Genomic DNA, 25,090 nt, shown 5'->3' with positions numbered 1-25,090 from the left:
CCCAAATAAGAGAAATTCCCAAGAAAGAAGAGAAAAAAGAAAAATTATAACAATATAATTCAATTAAATTTCAGAGAACTGAAGGATGCAGGCTGCCAGGTTGAAAGAGCCCGGCACACCAAGCACACTGAAATTTCAGAAAATTGCAGACAAAGAGAAGATTTTACAGACTGTCAGAGACGGGGGAGACAAATAGGTTATATATAAAGAAGCAGAAATCAGAACCCTTCCAATTTCTCTACAGCAACAATAGAAAAAAAATAAAGCAATGACTTTAAAATGTGAAGGAAAATGATTTTCAACTTAGAATGCAATACCGAGATAAACTATCAATCAAGCATGAGAATAGAACAAAGGTACTTTAAAGTATACAAGACTCAGAAATTCATATTCCATGAACCGTTTTATAAGATGCTCCTATTTTAGGAGGCTAAAACCGAAGGATTACTTGAATGCAGCAGTTTGGGAGCAGCCTGGCCAACATGGCTAGACCCTAACTCTGCAAAAAGTAAGAAAGCCAGGTGTGGTGGCATTCATCTGTCATCCCAGATACTCAAGAGGATCACTTGAGTCCAGGAGTTTGAGGCTACACTGAGCTGTTTCACATCACTGCACTCCAGCCTGGGCAACTGAGTGAGACCCTGTCTCAAAAACAAAAAAAAAAGCTCCTGGAGGTATACAAGTGGTATACAAGAAACAGCTAGAGAACTAGTCCAAAGACAAGCAACTGAAGACCCCAACGTGACTACCACAGGAAGTAGCCAAGCAGACTAAAGACATGTAACTCAAGAGACAGATACACTGAAGACAGTCATCACCAACAACCCCGCTGCCATTAAACTCTTTTGTGCTGTGTTCAAATATTTTAAATATATGATATAGAGTTTTCAAAGATACATAAAAGTAGAGCCGCTATACTTATTACCCAAATTCAACAATTACCAAGATTTTGACATGTTAACTTAATCTATCCCGTTTTTCCCCCTTATTTTTTCTTTGTTTAAATATTTTATTACTATGTTTTTTGAGACAGGGCCTCACTCTGTTGCCCAGGCTAGAGTGCAGTGGTGTCATCATAGCTCACTGCAGACTCAACCTCTGGGATGAAGTAAATCACCTGCCTCAGTCTCCCAACGTGATGGGATTACAGGTATGAGCCTCTGCACCCAGGCTGTTTAAATATTTTTAAATAAATTCTATATCATACCATTTTATTCTTATATACCTCAGAAGTCATCTCTGTATTATTCATCTCACATTATACTACTATTCTCACACCTGAAAAAAAGCAATTCCTTGATATCATCCAATACCCAGTCCATAAAATTTCCCCCAACATCTCAAAAATGTCTTTTTACACAGCACATGCATACTTGCAGCAGCACAATTCACAATCACAAAGATATGGAACCAACCTCAGTGCCCATCAACGAATGAGTGGATAAAGAAAACGTGGTATATATACACCATGGAATACTATTCAGCCATAAAAAGGAACAGAAGAATGTCTTTTGCAGCAACTTGGATTGAGCTGGAAGCCACTATTCTAAGTGAAGTAACTCAGGAACAGGAAACTAGATACCTTATTTTCTCACTTAAGTGGGAACTAAGCTATGAGGACACAAAAGCAATACAGAGTAGCATAATGAAATTTGGAATCTGGGGAAGGAGTGGGCAAGGGGGGTAAGGGATAAAAGACTACATATTGGGCACAGTGTACACTGTTTGGTGGACAGGTGCACTACAATCTCAGGAGTCACCACTGTACAATTTACCTATGTAACCAAAAACCATTAGTAACCCAAAAGTTATCTTAAAAAAAAAAAATTTAATGTCTTCTCAATGCCAGGTATGGTGGCTCGTGCCCATAATCCCAGCACTTTGGGAGGCCAAAGCAGGAGGATCACTTGAGCCCAGAGTTCAAGACCAGCTTGGGCAACAAGGTGAGACCTTGTCTCTTCAAAAAATAAAAAAATTAGTTGGGTGTTGTGGTATATGCTTGTAGTCTCAGCTTCTTGGGAGGCTGAAGTGGGCTGACCGCTTGAGCCCAGGAGGTCAAGGCTGTGGTGAGCAGTGTTCACACCACTGCACTCCAGCCTGGGTGACAAAGTAAAACCCTGTCTCAAAAAAAAAAAAAAAAAAAAAGTCTGTTTTTGACTGGGTTCAATGGCTCACACCTGTAATCCCAGCACTTTCAGAGGCCAAGGAGAACAAATCACCTGAGGTCAGGAGTTCAAGACCAGCCTGGCCAAAATGATAAAACCCCATCTCTACTGAAAATACAAAAATTAGCTGGGCGTGGCAGCACACACCTGTAATCCCAGCTACTCAGGAGGCTGAAGCAGGAGAGGAGGCAGAGGTTGCAGTGAGCCAAGATCATGCCATTGCACTCCAGTCTGGCCGACAGAGTGAGACCAAACAAAAAAAGTTTCCGCAATTAAACTAAATTGTTTCCCCCAACAAGTTCAAATGTTGACGCCTTAATTCCTAGTACCTTAGAATGTGACTGTTCATGTATTTGGAGATAGAGCCGTTAAAGAGGTAATTAAGTTAAAATGAGGTCATTAGGGTGGGCCCTAATCCAATCTAACTGGTGTCCTTATAAAAAGAAGAGTCTAGGACATGTAGCCGGACACTGGGAGTGTGCAAATACAGAGCAATGAGGTGGCAAGAGGCAGCCATCTGTAAGCCAAGGAGAGAGGCCTCAGAGGGAACCAATCCTGCCAGCACCCTGAATTGGGACTCCTAGCCTCCAGAGCTGTGAAAATACCAATTTCTGTTGTGTAAGCCACCCTGTGTGCGGTATTTTGTTATGACAGCCCTAGCAAACTAATACACAGACTATCCTAAGCCAAACAAGGTTCACATATGACATCTGGTTATAATTCTTAAGTCACTTTATTATTTTTTCCATGTCACTGACTTGTTACAGAAGCCAAGTCAGTTGTCTGACAGAATGTTCTACATTCTAAATTTTTCTGTTTGTTTCTTTAGAGTGTAATTCAGCTTGTCATGCTTTCCCCCATGTTTCCAATATATGAAAGTTCGCTCTAGAGGCTTGGTGAGATTTTAGGAGTCCATGTTTGGGTAAGAATATTCCAAAAGTGGTGCTAAGTGTTCTTTTTTTTTTTTTGAGACAGAGTTTCACTCTTGCACTCTTGTTGCCCAGGCTAGAGTGCAATGGTGCGATCTCCGCTCACTGCCACCTCTGCTTCTTGGGTGCAAGAGATTCTCCTGCCTCAGCCTCCTGAGTAGCTGGGATTAGAGGTGGATTCCACCACACCCAGCTAACTTTGTATTTTTAGCAGAGACGGGTTTCTCCATGTTGATCAAGCTGGTTTTGAACTCTTAACCTCACGTGATCCGCCCACCTCAGCCTCCCAAAGTGCTGGGATTACAGGCGTGAGCTACCGCACCCAGGCTGCATATTCACTTTTTAACATGACAAGAAATGCATAGGTAAACTTGGTCCAGGTTCTTTTCCGCCTCTATTTGTCTTGACCACGTGCTGATGAAGCACCTGCTCATCTCCTCCACACTATTTGTTTGGGTCAGTTTGTGACATTCACTTTATGCTACAGAAGAGTTTTGCTTTGACCTACTCCTTGAGAGTTGAAAGGAGGCCAAAGAGAGACTGGAAGTAGAAAAGACAGAGCCATTCACGCTCTGTGACCATATTCCTACCAGATGTCCAGTGTCTGTCCACACCACAACCCTGCCAGATGTCTCAATAGTAGTGATCCTTATTTCCTAGGATTCACTGACATCCTTGCCCACTGACTTCCCCATTAGAGTCTTTTAAACCCCCTGGAAATCTAAAGCCACATTATGAGCCAGAGTTTAGATCTAAAAGTGACAATAGTAACTTAAAAAGCTTGCTAGGTTTGTGCTTGCTGCTTGCTTTTTCAAAAAAAAACAAACTTGTTTTAGTAATACAAACACAGGTGGTTAAACTACACAGAAAAGAGAATGGTGAACACGAAAGTCAGGATATCATTATGTCTGTGAGGAGGAAACAGGGTATGATTTCAGGACAGAGAGTGGACAAACAGCTTCTAGGGTACCAATAATGTTCCATTTGATAAATTGGATGGCAAATTCACAATTTTCTTTCATTTTTTGAGACATTGTCTTACTATTTTGCCCAGGCTGGTCTTGAACTCCTGGCCTCAAGCAATACTCCAACCTCAGCCACCTGAATAGCTGGAATTGCAAACATGTGCCACTGCATCTGGCCACAATTTAATGTTCTTCTTTAAATTGTAAATATGCATTAAAAACATTCTTTCATATGCACTGTATGTTTTGCATTAATTATTTTTACGTAAGCAGTCCACCACAGCTAGACCACAGGGTTTGAAGAGTAGAGAAAAAGGAAAAAAGACTGGAAAAGGAGTTTACTCTAAAGGCAAATAGGAACCTTAATGATCCTCTCTTGGGAGTAATATCAGGGAACATTTATACCCAACGTCAATTAAAATGGCTTTCTCATAATCTATCCATCAAGAACGATAGAAAAATCCATTTTTTCTAAGTTACCTAGATACGAACTACCCGACATCTTAAGCATCTCATTGGGAAACATAATAATATGGTTTTGATGTATTTTTCCAGGGAGAGGAGCTTCAGCCTGCCCTAGGGAACACAAATTTGCCTCTAATTTTTTTTTTTTTTTTTGAGAGAGAGTCTCACTCTGTTGCTCAGGCTGGAGGGCAATGGCACGATCTCGGCTCACTGTAACCTCTGCTTCCCAGGTTCAAATGATTCTCCTGCCTCAGCCTCCCAAGTAGCTAGGAAATACAGGCACACACCACCATACCCAGCTAATTTTTGTATTTTTAGAAGAGGCGGGGTTTTACCATGTTGGCTGGTCTCAATATCCTGACCTTGGGTGATCTGCCCACCTCAGCCTCTTAAAGTGTTGGGATTACAGGTGTGAGTCACCAAGCCCCGCCTGCCTCAAGTTCCTAAACGATACAAAGCTGGGAGGAATACAGAACAAATGTTTTACAGAACAGAATTGGAATATATCTTGGCAAGCAGGAGTGACAGGTTAAATCTAGGCCAATTTATAATAACATCTCCCATTTGTTGAGAACACTTGATATGCCAAGAGCTTTACATAATTTGTCTCATTTAATCCCTACAACCACACTGTGAAGCTGAGATCCAGGAAAGAAACTTGCCCAAGGTCTTAAAGCAAGTTAATAGCAGAGTCATGGCCGGGCGTGGTGGCTCACGCCTATAATCCCAGCACTTTGGGAGGCCAAGGCGGGTGGATCACAAAGTCAAGAGATCGAGACCATCCTGGTCAACATGGTGAAACCCCGTCTCTACTAAAAATACAAAAAATTAGCTGGGCATGGTGGCGTGTGCCTGTAATCCCAGCTACTCAGGAGGCTGAGGCAGGAGAATTGCCTGAACCCAGGAGGCGGAGGTTGCGGTGAGTTGAGATCGCACCGTTGCACTCCAGCCTGGGTAACAAGAGCGAAACTCTGTCTCAAAAAAAAAAAATAGCAGAGTCATGATTTGAACCTAGGTTTGCAGGCTTAACTTTCAGTCTCAAGTGAGATTCCTACGGCCACCAGAAATTAACAATCCAAACTGAATCCTCTGCTACCACATTGGTAATTAAGAAAACAATAATAAATAAATAAATATATCAAACCTCTTTTATTCACCCTGTCACCCTCACAAAACTGCATCGCCCAACCCCAACTCCCTTGGGCATATGAGGGTATCAGATACCTCCAAAGAATGATCAAATCAAATGAAAAAAACAAAGAAACAAACAGAAACAAAAAAGAATAATCATATCAGGCCATTTTCATTAATGTAACACTTGAGGACTCCCGACAGCTGCCAGGAAACCTCCATCTGTCTTCAAGAGCAAGTCTGTCCTCAAGAGCAAGCCGTAACAGGATTCTCTCTGCAACCCATTCCCAGCTCAGCCATGTCTGCCTCCCCATCTGTATTTAAGACTTTGCAAAACCCAAGCTCTGAAGTTATATATAAATGGAGGCCCCTTACCACAAAGATTACTGAGCAAGACCCCTCAGCCAGGCTACTCCCTACCTTCAATTTTCTCTTGTCCTCAGGGGCACTGTAATTTGATGGGTGTGTATGGCTGAGAGAACAGCACAACCGGCTCCAGTGCACAGTCATATCCAATGGAGCTATCCCGAAAGACAGCCAGAGAATTTTAATGAAAACCAGAAAACCCCTGGCCGCTAAGTCCAACTGCAGTTCAGGCCTGCCAGCCCCTCCCCCTGCAGCTAAGAATCTCTGAGCCAGCTTTACCCCAAAGAGCAAGGAAGAAAATCCATTTTGCATTCAGTAAATCCTTCAATAGCAGCCACTTCCCAGGGTCATTTAGGTTAAAGGTGAGGCATATGATAACTGCAACAGGACCCAGGGACCCTGAGAGGCACAGGGTGTGGCAGCAGCAGATTTGAGCCAACAGATTATGAAACAGTCATTTAAAAAAAAAAAAAAAAAAGTCTTTCCTTCTGCCAAAGCTCTCTGCCCACAGCTGCATACAAGGCTAGTGAGGAATCTTAACAAGCTTAAAGGGACCGTATTTCAGATACTCCAGAACCAAAGGGGAGGAAATAAGTGTTTTGAGCACTAACTACCTATCAGGCGCTCTGACCTTATTTCATCCTCACTGTGAGATGGGAACTGTAAACTGCATGTAACAGATGAGAACATTGACTCAGAAAGGTTCCATAACTTGTCCAAGGCACACAGCTAGCAGCTTCCCCTAAGCAGGACTGAAGGTTCAGTGTAGGTGAGGCTCATCAGAAGTACCAAACCTTTTGTTCACAGAAGGTAGAAAGAAAGAAAAAGAAAAAGAAACAATAAACTCAAAATCCTGAACTATCCTGACTAATAAAAAGAATGATCATTTACTGAACACTGGCTATGTGCCAGGCACTAAGCTAATATTTTGGCAGGCACTATATCATCTAATCCTCACAGCAACTAGATAAGATACAAGTCATTATTACTTCCATCTAATAATCAGCAAACTATGGCTAAGACATTAAATAACTTGATCAAGGTCACTGCATCTCCAGGATTTGAACCCAGGGCCAGAACTATCTAATTCTAGAGCCCTCACCTTAAAACACTCATCCTAACAGCATTCAGAAGGGAGCCACCTAGATCATCACACCAAGCACGCAAGTTGCAGGGAGATTTCTGCTCCCCTCCCCAGCAGGTAATGCATATTCCAGACTTGCCTTTCAGTTCCTCCCAACACTGTTGAGTGGAGGCACAAAATCACTGCCACTGGGAAAGGTGATAGCTATGTTTCCACCTTCCCATGCACCATGGACTCTGCTGTCCCGACATGATTGAAGAAGCCCACCACCATGATCCAGAGATTCCTGTGAGTATAGAAGCAGACAGCTTCTTTTCCTCCGGCTCTGCTCCATAGGCCCATGCAACCTCAAGCAGCAACCTCACCCTCAACAGCTCACAGGCCTGTTTTGTATTCTTAACAGGAGACCACGTGCCTCCTTTTAGAACAACTGTGATTTCCCAAGGGAGATAACTGTCTAGACACAGCATCTATCTTGACAACCAGCCTGGGACACACGATGTTAGGTTTTATCATTTAGATTTTAGGGTCTGTGTTCAGCTCTGCAGTGAAGACTCTGTGCTTGGCACCTCTGGGTAATCAGACTGAGTATCACTCAGTGCAACAGCTAACACCCTGGGTTAGAACTGTTTTCCTAGCCAGGTAAGTGTTACCTGAGGGAAGTCACAGGCATCTTATGGATCACAGGCACAACACACAAACGGTTCTATTAATGAGGCTGAAACTTGACAGAACTCTTCTATGCATGTTCAGAATTAAGTACCAGGCTTTGACTGGTTGTGGACTGAATAGCTAATATGTATCAGATAGGGTGGTGGGTACATTCACAGCCAATATCTTAATTGACCTGAACAACATTCTGTGAGGTAGACAGATGAGCCAACTAAAGCCCAGTGAGACAGCATAATTTGCCCAAAGTCATACAGAAATGGCAAAGCTCAGGTTCAAATTTCCCTTTTTTTTGATGATGGAGTCTCACTCTGTCTCCCAGGCTGGACTACAGCGGCTCAATCTTAGCTCACTGCAACCTCCGCCTGCCAGGTTCAAGGGATTCTCCTGCCTCAGCCTCCCGAGTAGCTGGGACTACAGGCAGGTGCCACCACACCCAGCTAATTTTTGTATTTTTAATGAAAACAGGGTTTTATTGTGTTGCCCAGGCTGGTCTCTAACTCCTGACCTCAAGTGATCCACCCACCTCGGACTCCCAAAAAGTGCTGGGATTACAGGCATGAGCCACCACACCTGACCTCAAATTCATTTTTAATATGATTCCAACACCCTTTCAGTCAATTATGAGTCCATTCATTTATTTCTCAGTTATTGAGCTCCTATGAGCCAGCTACTGTGACACTTAAAGAGGATACAATTGTTAATGTAAGGTAGGTCCAGTCACCAAAGAACTAATGTTCTCGTGAGGAGAGATTACAATGCAGATAGGTAATTACACAATGATAACACGGGGCCTTAGAGGAGTGATGGGGTCAGGTCTCTCTGAGAAAGTGAGATGTCAGCTGAGATCTGAAGGATGAGAATGAGCCAGGCATTTGCAAAGCTAGGGAAAGAATGCAGGCAACAGATATAAGAAACACAAGGTTCGGCTGCAGGAAAAGGCTTGGCATGTCCAAGGAACATAAAAAAGAACAGAGACCAAGGCTGGGTAAGCAACAGGGAAAATAGAACGGTTGAGATGAGACAGAACATTGTTGACCATGGAAAACACTTTGAATTTTGTTCAAAGGGTAATGGGAGATCAAAGAAGAGTTTTAATCAGGGAAATAGTGTAATCTGATTTGTGCTTTAAAGAGATAATTCAAGCCAGGCACAGTGGCTCACGCCTGCAATCCCAGTACTTTGAGCGGCTGAGGCGGGCAGATTATGAAGTCAGGAGTTCGAGACCAGTCTGGCCAACATGGTGAAATCCTGTCTCTACTAAAAATACAAAAATTAGCCAGGCACAGTGGCGTGTGCCTGTAATCCCAGCTACTCGGGAGGCTGAGGCAAGAGAATCGCTTGAACCCGGGAGGCGGAGGTTGTGGTGAGCCAAGATTGCACCACTGCACTATAGCCTGGGCAACAGAGTGAGACTCTGTCTCAAAAAAAAAAAAAACATACGAGAGAGAGAGAGAGAGAGAGAGAGAAAGAAGTCTGGCTGCTCTGTGGAGAAGCGAGTGTAGGGAGCAGGCAAGACTTAGGAATGGGGGAGAGAGAATGGTGGCCTGGACTAGCGTAATGGTAGGGCAGAGGATTTTATACTTGGGGATAAGAAAGAAAATACTTGAGGTGATACTTGTTTTTTGTTTTTGTTTTTTAAATAAAATTTTTAAAATTTAATTACAATTAAAAAAATAAAAAGACAAATGAATTCTATTTTTATTTATTTTTTTATGAGACAAAGTCTTGCGCTGTTTCTCAAGCTGGTGTGCAGAGGTGTGATCTTGGCTCACTGCAACCTCTGCCTCCAGGGTTCAAGTGATTCTCCTGCCTCAGCCTCCTTAGTAGCTGGGATTACAGGCACCCTCCATCATACCTATCTAAATTTTATATTTTTAGTAGAGTCAGGGTTTTGCCATGTTAGCCACGCTGGTCTCAAACTCCTGATCTCAGGTGATCTGCCCACCTCGGCCTCCCAAAGTGCTGGGATTACAGGTGTGAGCCACCACATCCAGCCGAATGAATTTTTTAAAAAAGAATGAAAATACTTGCTGACAAATAGTATACGAATGGTAAAGGGAACAAACTCCTGGGTTTCTAGCTTAAATAACTGGGTAGATGGTGGTACCATGTATTAAGAGAAAAACTGGAGGAGAAGCAAAATGCTCATGACATAGCCAACTATATCACACTTAGAAGAAAAAAAGTGAACCCTAGTTGTGTTTGTTCAGGGGTAGCTAGGAATTAAAGGTCTGAAGCTACCCTGGTAAAGATAAAATGTTTGGGGGTTATGATAGAGAGTAAAGTGCAAGAATCTGAACGGATGCCCTAGGAAACGGGTTCCACTTACTTCAGACAGAGGGAAGGAGTTCAGTATGATGTAAGGAAAGGCTATCTCATGGTCAGAGTGAAGTGAGCTGCTCTGGGAGTGGGAGAGGGTGAAAGATGACTTCTCTGCCATTGGAAGGTTAAAGAAAAAACCAGATGACCCCTTGACTAGAGGGATAGAGAGAGAATTCAGTAATTGAATAGAGTAAATGCTACATAAAATCCTTCTAAACGCTGGAATTCTGTGGTTTTAAGATAAAATCTTAATTAATCTAACCTTCAGGACTGGAGTTTCTCCAACAGGCCAGAACTCCCTTGGTATGTCCTACCTCTCAGAAGGCAAATGAGAACGTTAGCTAATTTTAGTCACTATAAAGTGACTCCTAGTTCATTTCTAAGTGTCATACAAGATGCCGAAAGCTTTTTGGTGTAGGTAAAAGGGTCAAGCTACGGAATTGGATATCCCATATCAGCAATTTATTAGCTCTGTGTCCTCTGGCAAATTATTTAAATGCTCTGATTCTAAATTTATTTCTTTGAAATAGGGGGAAAGCAATGCCTACCTCAAGAGGTTTACTGTGAGGACCGTACCTGATACATTCTATTAAGAATAATAATGAGGCCAGGTACAGTGGCTCATGCTTGTAATCCCAGCACTTTAGGAGGCTGAGGCGGACAGATCACCTGAGGTCAGGAGTTCAAGACTAGCCTGGCCAACATGGGGAAATCCCGTGTCTATAAAAATACAAAAATTAGCCCAGCGTGGTAGCAGGCACCTGTAATCTCAGTTACTTAAGAGGCTGAGGCAGGAGAATCCCTTGAACCTGGGAGGTGGAGGTTGCAGTGTGCTGAGATCGTACCTCTGAACTCCAGCCTGGGCAACATGAGAGAAACTCCATCCAAAAAAAAAAAAAGAAGAAGAAGAATAGCTAACATCTATTATTACAGACCTATAACTATATGTTAGGCATGTGTTAACGTGCATTTTAAAAAAATGCAATCCTTACAAGAACCCAGAAAGTAGTCACTATTATCTTCCCTGTTGAAACACCAGAAAATTGATTTCTGAAGGTTAAGTGACTTATCCAAGAGTCATATAATTAGTAATTGCCCAAATTAAGAAAAACAAACTTCAACAAAGGTTGAGAGAAAAAGACAAAACAAACCCCATATTTAGATAAACTGAAAAAAAACAAATCTACTGTTGAATTAACAAACAATTCAATTGACTAACTAGTCATTTAGTAAACATTTATTGAACATATAAATAAATAATTGAATGAATGATTACAATGAACATTTATTGAGTTTCTGCTAGCACAGCATCAAGAAAGTAGTGTACAGAAAATGTACATCAATTTAATTTAGAGTTTGCCATTAACACTACAATCTTCAAAGTGCAAATAAATTGCCAACATAACAACACTTAGACTATGATAAAATGTCCTTAAAAATGCCATTTTCAGCTAAGCGCAGTGGCTCACAACTGTAGTCCCAGCACTCTGGGATGCCAAGGTGGACAGATACCTTGAGCTTAGGAGTTTGAAATTTCATCTCTACAAAAAATACAAAAGTTAGTCAGGTGTGGTGGCGTGTGTCTGTGGTCCCAGTTACGTGGGAAGCTGAGGGGGGAAGATCACTTGAGCCTGGAATGTGGAGGCTTCAGTGAGCCGAGAGCACACCACTGGGTGACTGTGCTCTTTTTTATAGTAGTCAAAACTCTTAAAGGAGAGCTCCGAGCAGTAGGCAAAGAACCAAGAGCACACAGCAATGGAAACTGAGGAAGGAGGCATTCTCAAAGGAAAGATGAATAGGACTTCCAAAGGAAGCAGAAATCTAAAAGAACAAAGGCTAAACAAATGGCTGACTTAATAAGTAGGAGTTTGTCAAAGGACTTCTCTGGAACTGTGGGGAAAGAAACCCAAGTTTCAAAGGGCAACTGGATGAATGGGTTAAAGAGAAAGAGGAGGGAGTCTTTTAAGAAGTTTGGCAATAAAAGGAGAGAGAGGGAAAGAAAAGTAAGTAGCCTGATGAGAAGAAGCAATAAGACTGTTAATAAGAGGATAAGGTGAGGAGCAAGAGAAAAAAGAAAAGAAAAAGCTGAAGACAGAAGATAGATGGAGAAGACGCAGGAAATAAACAGTAGGACCAGACCCTAGCACCTCAAGAGGGCAGAGGATAGAACACACAAAGGAAAGGCTACCCTTGGAAAAGAAGTCACCTTCTGCTCTAAGACAGAAATGAAAGAAAAGAGATTTTGACAATTGGACATGCTGAAAAGTTACTCTGAATCAAGCTTGAATACAGTACAAAGTGATCAAATTGAATAACTATTTTGAACTTAAAATAATGTTGATTTTCTTGACTCACTCATAACTTGGCATTGAAAAGGACAATGACCATTTGGATATGAGTTCCATATGTTAAAAATCAGTATTTGTTTCTGGATAGGAAGGAGGACTTATTGGTGGGCATTAAGAGGGAGCAGCACAGTGGAAGCCCTCATGAATGCAGGGCCTGTTACTTGCCCAGAGGGCCATGACTGGGGATGTATTTGACCCCACAGTCATCTCGGGTGAGCCTCTTCTCATCCCAGAGCCACCATGTCTTCAAATTAATCTGCATTGGCCAGGCATGGTGGCTCACGCCTATAGTCCCAGTATTTTGGGAGGCTGAGGCAGGCAAATGACTTGAGGCTAGGAGTTTGAGACCACTTGGCCAGCATGGTGAAACCCCACCTCTACCCAAAAAATATAAAAATTCAATGGGCATGGTGGTATGTGCCTGTAGTCCCAGCTACTGGGGAGCCTGAGGCAGGAGGATTGCTTGAACCCAGGAGGTGGAGATTGCAATGGGCTGAGATCACACTACTGCCCTCCAGCCTGGGAGACAGAGAAAAACTCTGCCTCAAAAAAATAAAAAAGGCTGGGCACAGTGGCCCATGCCTGTAATCCCAGCACTTTGGGAGGTGAAGGCAGACGGATCATCTGAGGTTGGGAGTTTGAGACCAGCCTGACCAACACAGAGAAACCCCATCTCTACTAAAAATACAAAATTAGCCAGGCGTGGTGGTGCATACCTGTAATCCCAGCTACTCTGGAGACTGAGGCAGGAGAATCACTTGAACCTGGGAAGCGGAGGTTGCCGTGAGCCAAGATTGTGCCAATGCACTCCAGCCTGAGCAACAAGAGCGAAACTCTGTCTCAAACAAACAAACAAACAAGAAAAATCATCTGCATGGAACTTTGTAAAGCCCCACTTCTTTCAGATGTGAATCTTCTGGTGGACAAGGAACTTGAACTTGGCCCTACTGAGGGCCTCAATCACATCTCCTTGATGTGGATAAACATGATGACTTGGCCAGTATGAACCCTGGCCATGGCTCCTTGAGGATTTCCAAAGGCAACTCCACTGTTTGAAGCCTGTACTGGGGACAGTACAAGATCAGAGACATGAACATACATTGAAAGGGCTGTCTCCAAGATCCGTTACAGAAATTCATACAAGAAACAGGCTGCACCAACAAAAGCGATGAGTTCGTGTCCTTTGTAGGGACATGGATGAACCTGGAAACCATCATTCTCAGCAAACTGACACAAGAGCAGAAAATCAAACACCACATGTTCTCACTCATAGGTGGGTGCTGAACAATGAGAACACATGGACACAGGGAGGGGAGCATCACACACTGAGGTCTATTGGGGGGAAATGGGGGAGGGACAGTGAGGGGTGGGGAGTTGGGGAGAGATAGCATGGAGAGAAATGCTAGATATAGGTGAAGGGGAGGAAGGCAGCAAATCACACTGCCATGTGTGTACCTATGCAACTATCTTGCATGTTCTTCAAATGTACTCCAAAAACTAAAATGCAATTAAAAAAAAAAAAGAAGAAGAAGAAGAAGAAGAAACAGGCTGCATACACTACCAAGGAAGCCACTGTTTGCAGCTATTGCACAACAGACCCCAAAGAGGAAAGGAACTGGGTCGGCTTAACTGGCTGCAAAAAAATCAGTCTTACTGAGATGTTGGTTATATTCTGTTTCTTAATCTGGGTACTGGTTACCCTGTGGTGTTCAGTTTGTATACTTAATTAAGCTAAAGAAAAAAAAGTTTTCATAAACTTTTTAACTTTAAAACTTTTTTAAAAAATGTTTTTGGTTGGGCACGGTGGCTCAGGCCTGTAATCCCAGCACTTTGGGAGGCCGAGGTGGGTGGATCACGAGGTTGAGAGATCGAGATCATCCTGGTCAACATGCTGAAACCTCGTCTCTACTAAAAATACAAAAAATTAGCTGGGCATGGTGGTGCATGCCTGTAATCCCAGCTACTCAGGAGGCTGAGGCAGGAGAACTGCCTGAACCCAGGAGGCGGAGGTTGCGGTGAGCTGAGATCGCGCCATTGCACTCCAGCCTGGGTAACAAGAGCGAAACTCTGTCTCAAAAAAAAAAAAAATGTTTTTAACCTAGTGATGGCTTATGACTATAATCCCAGCACTTTAGGATGCTGAGCTGGTAGATTGCTTGAGGCCAAGAGTGTAAGATCAGCCCGACCAACATGGTGAAACCGTGTCCCTACTAAAAATGCATAAATTAGCCAGGTGTGGTGGCACACGCCTGTAATCCCAGCTACTTGAGAGACTTAGGCAGAAGAATGGCTTTAACCCAGGAGGCGGAGGTTACAGTGAGCCAAGATCATACCACTGCACTCCAGCCTGGACAGCAGAGTGAGACTTAGTCTCAAAAAAAAAAAAAAAAAAAAAAAAAAAAGGTTTTTAACTTAGAATCATCCTTCCTCTACTATTTGTTCAGTTTTTAAAAGAGTGACTCAAGAAAACTATATATTTCTTCAGAAGGGAACATTCCTTATCATTCTTTAAGATCCTCATAGCACTGAATCAGACTAGATATGCAATAGGTATCTCATGAATATGTGTTGGTGTGATTGGAAGAATGTTTAACACCTAATGTCCAGACTTAAAACAAATCTGTCTCCAGGAAATGGCACCTTCGTGACTGCAAAATCTGGCAGACTTACTTAGTGCTTGTACTTAGTATCATTAATGATGTGGACAAACTAACATCATGTGTCTCCTTTTGTGATTAAATGGGAAATACACAACCTCAGCTATTTAGAATTCTTGCCCAAAATATTTAACCTGTATATAATTACGCAGAAATAATTACACAAATTCAGATTCTCACATATTGTTAAAAAAAAAAAAGCCTGGAATCTTTAAAAAAAAAATCATAAAACATAAATAAGGGAGGAGACTCCTAGACTAAAGATGCCTAACAACTAAATTTAATGTGTAATCTTGTTTGGATCCTGGATTAAAAACAAACTGACAGTTATAATGATTAACATTATAACATTAACATTATTATTAACAGTATTTGGACAATAGGCGTATGATAGATTGCAAAAACAGCTATGACTGTTCATACCCCTGTATCGATGCCCTTGAGCAATATGACTTTGCAGTTATTCCCATCAAGAGGAGCTTGTGACTTGCTTTGACCAAAAGATTGCAGAAGCAACACGGTGCCAATTCCAAGCCTAGGCCTTAAAAGGCTTTACACTCTTCCACTCTCAGAACCTGCCCATAAGCTATGGGAACAAGGCTGTTCTTGCCTGCTGGAGGATAAAAGACTCCTCTGGAGCAAAGACAAGCCATTCAAACTACGGCTGACTTAGATCAGCCAGCTCCTAGTCAGTCCAGCAGCTGACTCCAAAGGTATGAAGGAGCCCAACTGATCAGCTAAGCCTAATCCACACTAGAAGAAACACCCAACTGGCCCACAGAATTATGAGCACTAATAAACTGTGGTTGTTTTAAGCCACTAAGTTTTGACATGATTATCAGCTAGGTGATGAAGACAAAATGTAAACATGGACCCTATATTAGATGACATTATGGAATCAATATTAAATTTCTAAGGCATGATAATGGTATCATGGCTATGAAGAAAAATATGCCCCTTACATTTAGAATACTGATAAATTTAGAGATAAAGGATCATGATGTCTGCCCCACCGCCTAGTATAACTATGTATTTATAAAGAAAGATAAACCAAATGTGGCAAAATATTAGCAATTACCAAACCTAAGTAAAGGGTTTTTCGGTTGCCCTTTGTACTAATATGTTTGTTTGAAATTTTTCAAAATAAAAAATTAGACAGAAAAATACACATACACCTCTATTTACCTGGTAACACAGCAAGCTACCTTGCAGTGAACGGATCCTCTCCATCTCCCACCCCCTTCCCTTTTTTACTGGAGGCAACACTACTGTTGCTGAGAGGGGAGGGGAGTAGATATAAAGTGCAGTAAAGCAGGGTTATATTCTGACATAGTTAAATGAAAGACTTAATAGTTAAGAAATGTTTAAGCCGGGCGCTGTGGCTCACGCCTGTAATCCCAGCACTTTGGGAGGCCGAGTCGGGTGGATCACGAGGTCAAGAGATCGAGACCATCCTGGTCAACATAGTGAAACCCCATCTCTACTAAAAATACAAAAAATTAGCTGGGCATGGTGGCGCGTGCCTGTAATCCCAGCTACTCAGGAGGCTGAGGCAGGAGAATCGCCTGAACCCAGGAGGCAGAGGTTGCGGTGAGCCGAGATTGCGCCATTGCACTCCAGCCTGGGTAACAAGAGCGAAACTCCGTCTCAAAAAAAAAAAAAAAAGAAATGTTTAAAGGTAGGTGTTAACAGCAAGCAGCCATTGAGGTTTTCTTTCTGACATAATCAGAAAAAAAATTTGTATGGGATTGGATAGGGCTTGAAAAGAACAAAGCTTTGGCAAAAAGCATGGGCAGGTCTTTGAATTATTTTATGTTGGAAAACAAATATTCCTGTGTTTCTGTATTTTAAGAGATCTCTCAAACGCCTGCAAATGAGAAGGGTATCTTGTATTCATCTCTACCCCCTGAATATCCCTAAAGAATCTTACCAATATAACCTAAATCTGTATATTTATAACCTAATGAAAGCCTTCTTTATCTAATTTGGATTTTCTCCCAAGTGATATGCAGCAATTATTAATGCTGTATAGTGACTTACATGAACAAACCCAGAGGCCTAGGTTCAAAGGATACATCTTTCTGAACTGAAATCTAAGGACTTCAGCTTTACTATGCCATATAGAAAAATTCTGCTTAGATTGAATAACAAAGCCCATTCTCCCCATTCGCTGTATATAAAAACAAACAAACAAACAAACAAACAAAAACAGTAATCCAGGTAGGAAGATTTTTTTTTTAGAACAATCTCTACAAATCTGTTCAAGGTCTTTGACTTCAAAAAAGTCCAGTAGAGCAATCCCATGTATTACCATTGTCAGATGATTAAAACATTCAAGTTATATAAGAAAGGGAAGAAAATATTGCAAGATACTGTACATTTAATGAGTTGGTTGTTCTCATTCATCATGTATTACCATTGTCAGATGAGAAAAACATCCAACTTATTTATATAAGAAAGGCAAGAAAATATTGCCAGGTACCGTACATTTAATGAGATGGTTGTTCTTGTTCATCAGAACTGAAGAATTAATGCAGCAGAGACATTTGTTTTAGGCATCATTTGACTCAAAGCTAAATCCATTCCTCATTTTTCTTACAGAATTCCTTGCTTCTCTAGCCCATAAACCCCAGGATGCTTCAGAATATGATTTGAAACTACAGTTTTAAATCAAAATGGCTGTGCAAAAAAAAGGTACCACATACAGAGAGAATCTTCCAGTTGCCTGTACAAACATTATCAGATTCAGAGAAACCAAGTAGGCTATCAGGTCTTCAAGGAAACTTTGATGTTGAAAGAGAATTCTACTGTACACATTAATTCCTAAAAATGTTCAGGGGCACTGTAAAACAGCTGTAGAGCAATAGGCTTTCCTAGCCCAAATCTCCACATTAGTCTGTCTCATGAAAGGATTAGCCATCAGCAGATGAGACATGGTCTAACACAAACATTGAATTCCCCTTCACTCATCACCAAAGTGTCAACTGTTTAAAAGAAGCATGAATTGATTAATTTATTCTGTAAACATTTTTTTTTTTTAATAGAGATGAAGTCTTGCTTTGTCATCAGCCTTCCCAGCAACTGAAACTACAGGCATCCACCACTGTGACCATATAATTGTTTTTTTTTCTAGAGATAGGATCTTGCCATCTTGCCCAAGCTGGTCTTGAACTCCTGGGCTAAAACAACTCTCCCGCCTTGACCTCCCAAAGTGCTGAGACTACAGGCATGAGCTGCGGCACCCTATAAACATTTATTGAGCAAATGTTATATGCCAAGCCCAGAGTAGGAAAACACAGATGAAAAGGGCACCCTTCTTGCCCACCAGGAAGTCACAAACTAATGGAGAAACACAATCCAAGCACTTAGTCAAATGGGAATAAAGAGCTTTGCCATGGTTAAACCCTTGAGCCTAGATCCTGACTCTACCATTTATTGGCCTGGTGGCTTTGCACAAAATTGACTTAACCTCTCCAAGTTTTGTTTCTTTGGCTGTTAAATGGGTGTGGTAAACCTATTATATTGAGTTACTATCAGAATTGATATTATATATATGACTATACATATCATGGTAACTTTAGGTAAATGTCAGCTATAATTATTAATTTTGTTATTATCTGAGTGGTTATACTAGGTTCTATTTGTATCTAAAATCCACCCTGAGATTCTAATAATTAGTTATGTGACCCAGAGTAAGTAATTTAACATCGCTGGGCCTCATGCTCTTTATCTGTTAAATGAGAGGTTATAGGCCGGGCGTGGTAGCTCATGCCTGTAATCCAAGCACTTTGGAGGCCAAGGCAGGTGAATCACCTGAGGTCGGGAGTTCGAGACCAGACTGACCAACATGGTGAAACCCTGTCTTTATAAAAAAAAAAAAAAAAAAGAAAGAAAGAAAAAAAATTTTAAAAATGAGAGGTTATAGCTAAGTGATCTAAAATCCCTTCAAGCTCTGGAATATTAAAAGGCTCTATGATTGATCTTATATGGTTTCATATTTGTCTCAATGACACTACCCAGATAAATTGGTGAAACAAAGCAACTGCCAAATACATCACCTTTCTTCAGTAGTTGTCTGAATCTTTCATTTTAGTTTCTTTAACCTCATTACTTACCCAGGCATATATAGGTATCAACCCCTAAAGAAAGAAACAAGCAACTGAGGGAAGCCAGATCCTGATCTGTCCCATTCCTTTAGGTGGGGCAGATGCTTCCAAAACATAAGTGGGGGTGGGGGTAGGGGTGTGTGCAACGAATGAATGAATTCATTCATTCATCCACAGAAGCATACCACTCACTTTGGGAGAAGTGCCTGGCTGTGCTTCTACAGTACCCACTGCTTGTCTCTGTATGTCACGTTCCACAGAGCCATCTCATCTGCCTGCACAAACTAAGCTGACTAAGAGCTAAGGCTTCGTTGTACCAAACTGTACATCCTTAATCCCAAACACAGTGCCTGGAAAGTGACAGGCACCCAGTGTCTTAAAATTAACTAAGATTCATACTTCTTTTGGGACCAAAGCTATACATATGTAAGGTGACTTGGCACTGTGAGGTATGGGCCTAACCTCTAGGGATCCTTTTCTAAGTGTCACCACTTAGAAAAAGGGCTGGCGGGTACTTTACCCTCTGGCCTTCAGTTTCCTCATTGTTAAAATGAGAGGAATCTATTAGATCACGGAATGGCAAACTATGGCTCATGGGCCAAATCTAGCCTATATATCTACCCCCAGCCTAGAATAATTTTTACTTTTGTTTTTTAAGAGACAGGGTCTCACTCTATTGCCCAGGCTTCAGTGCAGTGGCGTGATCATAGCTCACTGTATCCTGAACTCCTGGGTTCAAGCCATCCTCCTACCTTTAGTCTTCTAAGTAGCTACAATTACAGGTGTGTACCACCACACCTGGCTAATTTATTTTTATTTTTGTAGAGAAGGGGGTCTCACTTTGTTGCCCAAACTGGTCTCGAACTCCTGGCTTCAAATGATCCTCCCACCTTGTGATCCCTCCCTGCCAAAATTCTGGGATTACAGCTGCGAGGCACGGCATCCAGACAATTTTTACATTTTTTAATGATTGTAAAAACAAGAATAATATGCATCAGAGACCATATGTGGCCTGCAAAGCCTAATATATTTACTTGCTGGCCCTTTTAATAGAAATAGCTTGCTGCTCCTAGATCAGATTATCTCTAAAGTCCCTTTAAAACCTGACATTTTAGCATTCTAATTCTGCTGGGTTTCCTTGCATTGTCTGATTCTGGCTCTTCACGAAGAGCAGTACCAAGTCTGAAACAATACTGAAGGCACAACAGGAACTCGACTGCTATTTGCTAACTGTATAAATGAATTCTGCATCAGCAACTCTAAGAACTAAATCCTCTACGAAGGGGGCAAGTCAGTTCAATGTGTATCAAGTGACTGCCTAATAAATGCCCCCAGGGTGGACACCTCGATGAGAGGAACAATCCACTCTATTGGCCTTTTGGATGACAGTGGCACCTGGAAGGGCCTGGAGCTCAAATAACTGGATTAAAACTCATCTTGTTCCACCAAATAAAAAATACATGTAGCCATCCCCTGAATAAACCCCTTGGGCGAATTATAAAACTATCTAGAAATAGCTATCAGAAACACAGATCCATCTAAACTGATCATCTTAATAGCCATGGACCCAAGAGAATAAATCACATCCACAATAAGGCATATAAAATAATTGAGCTCACAACATTATTTCTTTTTCCCTCTATTGTTAAAAATACATGAAACCAAAACAAGGAATTCGAACATTTATGTCAGGGAAACAAGCCAAGGAAAGTCTTGAATATATGATCCTATTAACACTAATGGAAGACAGTGCAAGGTAAAAGAAAAAACAAAGCTCCCTGTCTCAACTCTGACTACACATACAGTACTCTCCCAAAATAAACAGCCAGCAATTACTCTTTTAATGTTCCTCCTCTGTTCACCCATAAATCACTGCTACGTATAAACCTCTTGCTGATTCCAAAGGATGGGTTTCTTTTCTTTTTCTTTCACTTTCCCTCTTTTTTATTGCTAACAATGAGTTCTGAAAAGGGCTGAGGATGCTTTTCCACCATCCCTCAGTAGAGCATCTCCATTTACAAGAATAATACACTCCAATCACACACTTCATTGTCATACTGTTACTTATAAATCACAAAGTTCATCTAGAGATTCCGTCTTTTCTCCTTCCCTTTAAAGAAGCAACTTGGCTTCTTTAGAACCATACGAGCTGGGCACAGTGGCTCATGGCTGTAATCTAAGAACTTTAGGAGGCCAAAGCTGGTGGATCACCTGAGGTCAGGAGTTTGAGACCAGCCTGACCAACATGGAGAAACCCAATCTCTACTAAAAATACAAAATTAGCTGGGTGCGGTGGCGTATGCCTGTAATCCCAGCTACTCAAGAGGCTGAGGCAGGAAAATCACTTGAACCCCGGAGGCGGAGGTTGCAGTGAGCCGAGATCGTGCTATTGCACTCCAGCCTGGGCAACAAGAGCAAAACTCTGTCTCAAGAAAAAAAAAAAAAAAGAAAAGAAAAGAAGAAGCAACCTAGGGCTGGGTATGCTGGCTTTGGGAGATAAGAGGATGGCTTGAGGCCAGGAGTTTGAGATCAGCCTGAGCAACAAAGCAAGACCCTGTCTCTACAACAACAACAACAACAACAACAACAACAACAACAACAAAATGATGGATGCTCACCTCTCTCCACAAGGCCCCATATGCTCAATGATGAGATGGAGTCACAAATTTCACCCTCTCCCCAGGCACCCTGCTCTAGACATACTGGCCTAGAAGGTTAAAAAAAAAAAAATCCTACCTCTAATCCCAGCACTCAAGAGGCCTAGGCAGGAAGATTGCTTAAGCACAGGAGTTCAAGACCAGCTTGGGTAACACAGTGATATCCTGTCTCTACAAAAAAAGTAAGAAATCAGCCAAACATGGTGGCTCACTCCTGTAGTTCCAGTTACCCAGGAGGCTGAGATGGGAGGATCACTTGAGCCTAGGAAGTCAAGCCTGTAGTGAGCCATGATAGCACCACTGCACTAAGCTTGGGCAACAGTGAGACCCTGTCTCAAAAAAAAAAAAAAAAAAAAAAATCCTGAATATCACAGTGCTTATTTCCAAGCTCTTCATAAACCAGAAGAGAGATGAGTACTTTAAATTGGGATTCTTTCCCTGACTTAGTAGGTAAGTTTTTATTTTTCCAATAGCCAGAGGAGGCAGAGGAACACTGGCCCTCTGCTGACCTTTCTATGAACCTCAAAAAAATCTCTTTACCTCCCAAACCTTGTGGTTGTCTTCACATGTTTTCAAGCCAATAAAAATGAGTTTAATGTTAGTTTGCATCCTTGTTTGAGAGGTAAGGATCCTGCACTAGGTTCATGCTGTCTGAACTCTGCGACCCTCTAAGGAAAGGTCCTGCCATGACTGCTCACTGATTCAGGCCCCAAAAGCCTCCAAACTCCATTGCTATAAGCCCTGCTGCTGGGCCCCAGCATGGCCCTGAGTGGATGCTCTGCTTCTTGGCTGCTCTGATCTTCTTGGATGCTCTGCTCATCTTCTTGCTGGAGCATGTGACCCGGAGCATCCACTCAAGCTCGAAAAAGAACCACATGGTTAAAAAGAATCTTTTTAAAGTAGGTAGATAATTAATGTAAAGAAGGGCAGATTGCCTCCACAATAAGATAAATCTGATAATGCCTTCCTCTGTTGCTATAAAAGTCATTGCAAACTATTCATTAATGTTTGCAAAAAGAAAAGAGCCCAACATATGCCTACGTTTTTGTTTTTCTGAGACAGGGTCTCACTCTGTTGCCCAGGCTGGGGTACAGTGACGTGATCAGAGCTCACTGTAGCCTCAACCTCCTGGGCTCAAGCAACCTTCTCATCTCAACCTCCCGAGTAGCTGGGACTACGGGTGTACATTACCATGCCTGATTAATTCTTATTTTAAATTATTTGTAAAGACGGGGTTTCACTACGTTGCCCAGGCTAGAACAAGTGCCTTTTGAAGGTAAAGTTCATTAGAAAATTTGAGGTGATTCAAATAGGTTTTGGAAAACACCTTGGTCTCCTTACTGATTATTATCAGGCATCTTTGGAAATAACTACACATTAATTCTTCAAAGAGACTATTACTCTTTTAATAGTGTACAATCATCTTAACAGTAAGAATAAGAATGGTACAACTATTCTCACTCCTCGAGGCAGAATTTTTGGGGCCCTTCCTTTTGGGGCCCACAGTACCCTATACAGATTTTAATAATGGGGCCAGGCATGGTGGCTCATACCTATAATCCCAATGCTTCGAGAGGCAAGGGTGGGAGGATCACTTGAAGCTAAGAGTTTGAGACCAGCCTGGGCAACATAGGGAGACCTCATCTCTACCAAAAATAAAAAATAAAAACAATTAGCTAGGCATGATGGTGCATGCCTGTAGCCTCAGTTACTTGGGAGGCTGACAATTTCTTGAGCCTGGGATGTTGAAGCTGCTGTGAGCCATGGTTGAGCCACTGCACTTCAACCTGGGCAACAGAGCAAGACCCTGTCTTAAAAAAGAAGAAGAAGAAGAAGACGACGACTTTAAAAGGACCTGAACTCCTTTATTTACTCATTTGTTTATGTGATTGTCTCTTGACACCCCACTGCCCTTACTACCCACACTATAAGAACCCTAAGGACAAGGACATCATCATATTTTTTGTTGAGCCCTAGTGTTCAAAAGACTGCTTGGCACACAGCAAGTACTTCATAACAGGATAACAGAAAAGGAGGAGAGGGGATCACTGAAGATGAAAAGCGGAGTGGCAGTAAGAGTTAAGAAGGCAGAAGCTGAATTTGTTTTATTCATTGTTACCTGGCCAACAAATATTTTTTAAACGGCCTGAAGAAACAAAATGAGCCGTGGTACCAAGGCATGAAAATACAGAGCTTTGCTTTAAAGTAGTAAATATGATCCTTCATCAATTCTAAAAATACTTTTTCTTACTTTTTTGACAGCTTGAAAACTAGGGTGCATTTTATAATGAATGGCACCTTAGCATTTTGTGATAGTTTATTAGGAACCTCGTTTTCTTTTTCTCAGTGGTACATAAAATAATTATACATGTTAGAACTAATGGTGACATAGACTCAATGAAATGCAATCACTTGGTGTGGCTGTGGTAATAAAGGTTGGAAAAAGGACTATAAAATTGAGCTAAATTGTCCACAAGAATAGAAATAAGAGGAGAGGTTGAGCCCTTCCGGTGGATGGCAAATGGGGTGACTTTTTGTTTTTTTTTTTTTTTTAAAGATAAGGTCTCACCCTATCACCCAGGCAGGACTACAGTAGCATGAACATAGTTCACTGCAGCCTTGAACTCCCGGGCTCAAGTGATCCTCCCACCTCAGCCTCCTGAATAGCTGGGACTATAGGCACATCATCACACCTGGCTAATTTTTATTATTGGTAGAGACAGGGCCTCACTATCTTGCCTAGGGCTGGTCTCGAACTCCTAGGCTTAAGTCATTCTCCTGCCTTGGCCTCCTAAAGTGCTGAGATTACAGGTGTGAGCTACCACATCTGGCCAAATGGGACAACTCTTTATCTCACAGTGATTCCCCTTCTCTAACAGCAGCCCAAGAGAAGCTCCCAGTGGCCACATCTACACTAAACCACCCTGTTCTTCTGGCCCCTGCTGTTTGATCTAGGGGTGGTCACAGGATCCAAACTGGTCCAATCATTACTGATTGAGATTTTTTTTACTGGGAGCCAGTGTGAGTGTGAGTCAGTCCTCTCTGGTGGTAACCACAGTAAGACAGTGTTCTGGAACAATCTGTGGCCACGCTCCTTGCAATGTAGGAGAGAAGCAAAGGCAAGGGACGAAATCTCAAATATTTTTGAATCCCTGTGTGGTTCAAGCTTAGCTAGGTGTTCACCAAACACATTTTGTTTTCTTCCTGGGCAAACAGGCCTTTC

At 41.8% G+C, this 25,090-nt stretch overlaps 1 protein-coding gene and 1 pseudogene across 3 annotated transcripts in view; both read right to left on the bottom strand.

Annotated features, from left to right (window-relative positions):
- RAB30 (RAB30, member RAS oncogene family) overlaps positions 1–25,090 on the bottom strand; it is a 99,981-nt gene that overhangs the window by 55,203 nt on the left and 19,688 nt on the right. The window contains exon 1 of one of the 3 annotated variants that reach the window (XM_039462303.2): positions 6,076–6,285. The exons of the other annotated variants lie outside the window; for them this stretch is intronic. The gene's annotated coding sequence lies outside the window, so the exon portion shown is untranslated. Of the gene's footprint in view, positions 1–6,075; positions 6,286–25,090 lie in introns of those variants that run through there. 3 annotated transcript variants of the gene reach the window in all.
- On the bottom strand, positions 13,993–14,085 carry LOC120361006 (small nucleolar RNA SNORA70; annotated as a pseudogene).

The sequence above is a fragment of the Saimiri boliviensis genome, chromosome 6 (assembly GCF_048565385.1).
Source record: "Saimiri boliviensis isolate mSaiBol1 chromosome 6, mSaiBol1.pri, whole genome shotgun sequence".
NCBI lineage: Eukaryota > Metazoa > Chordata > Mammalia > Primates > Cebidae > Saimiri > Saimiri boliviensis.
Note: the sequence above shows the minus strand (reverse complement) of the source record. Positions and strands in the feature narration are given on the sequence as shown.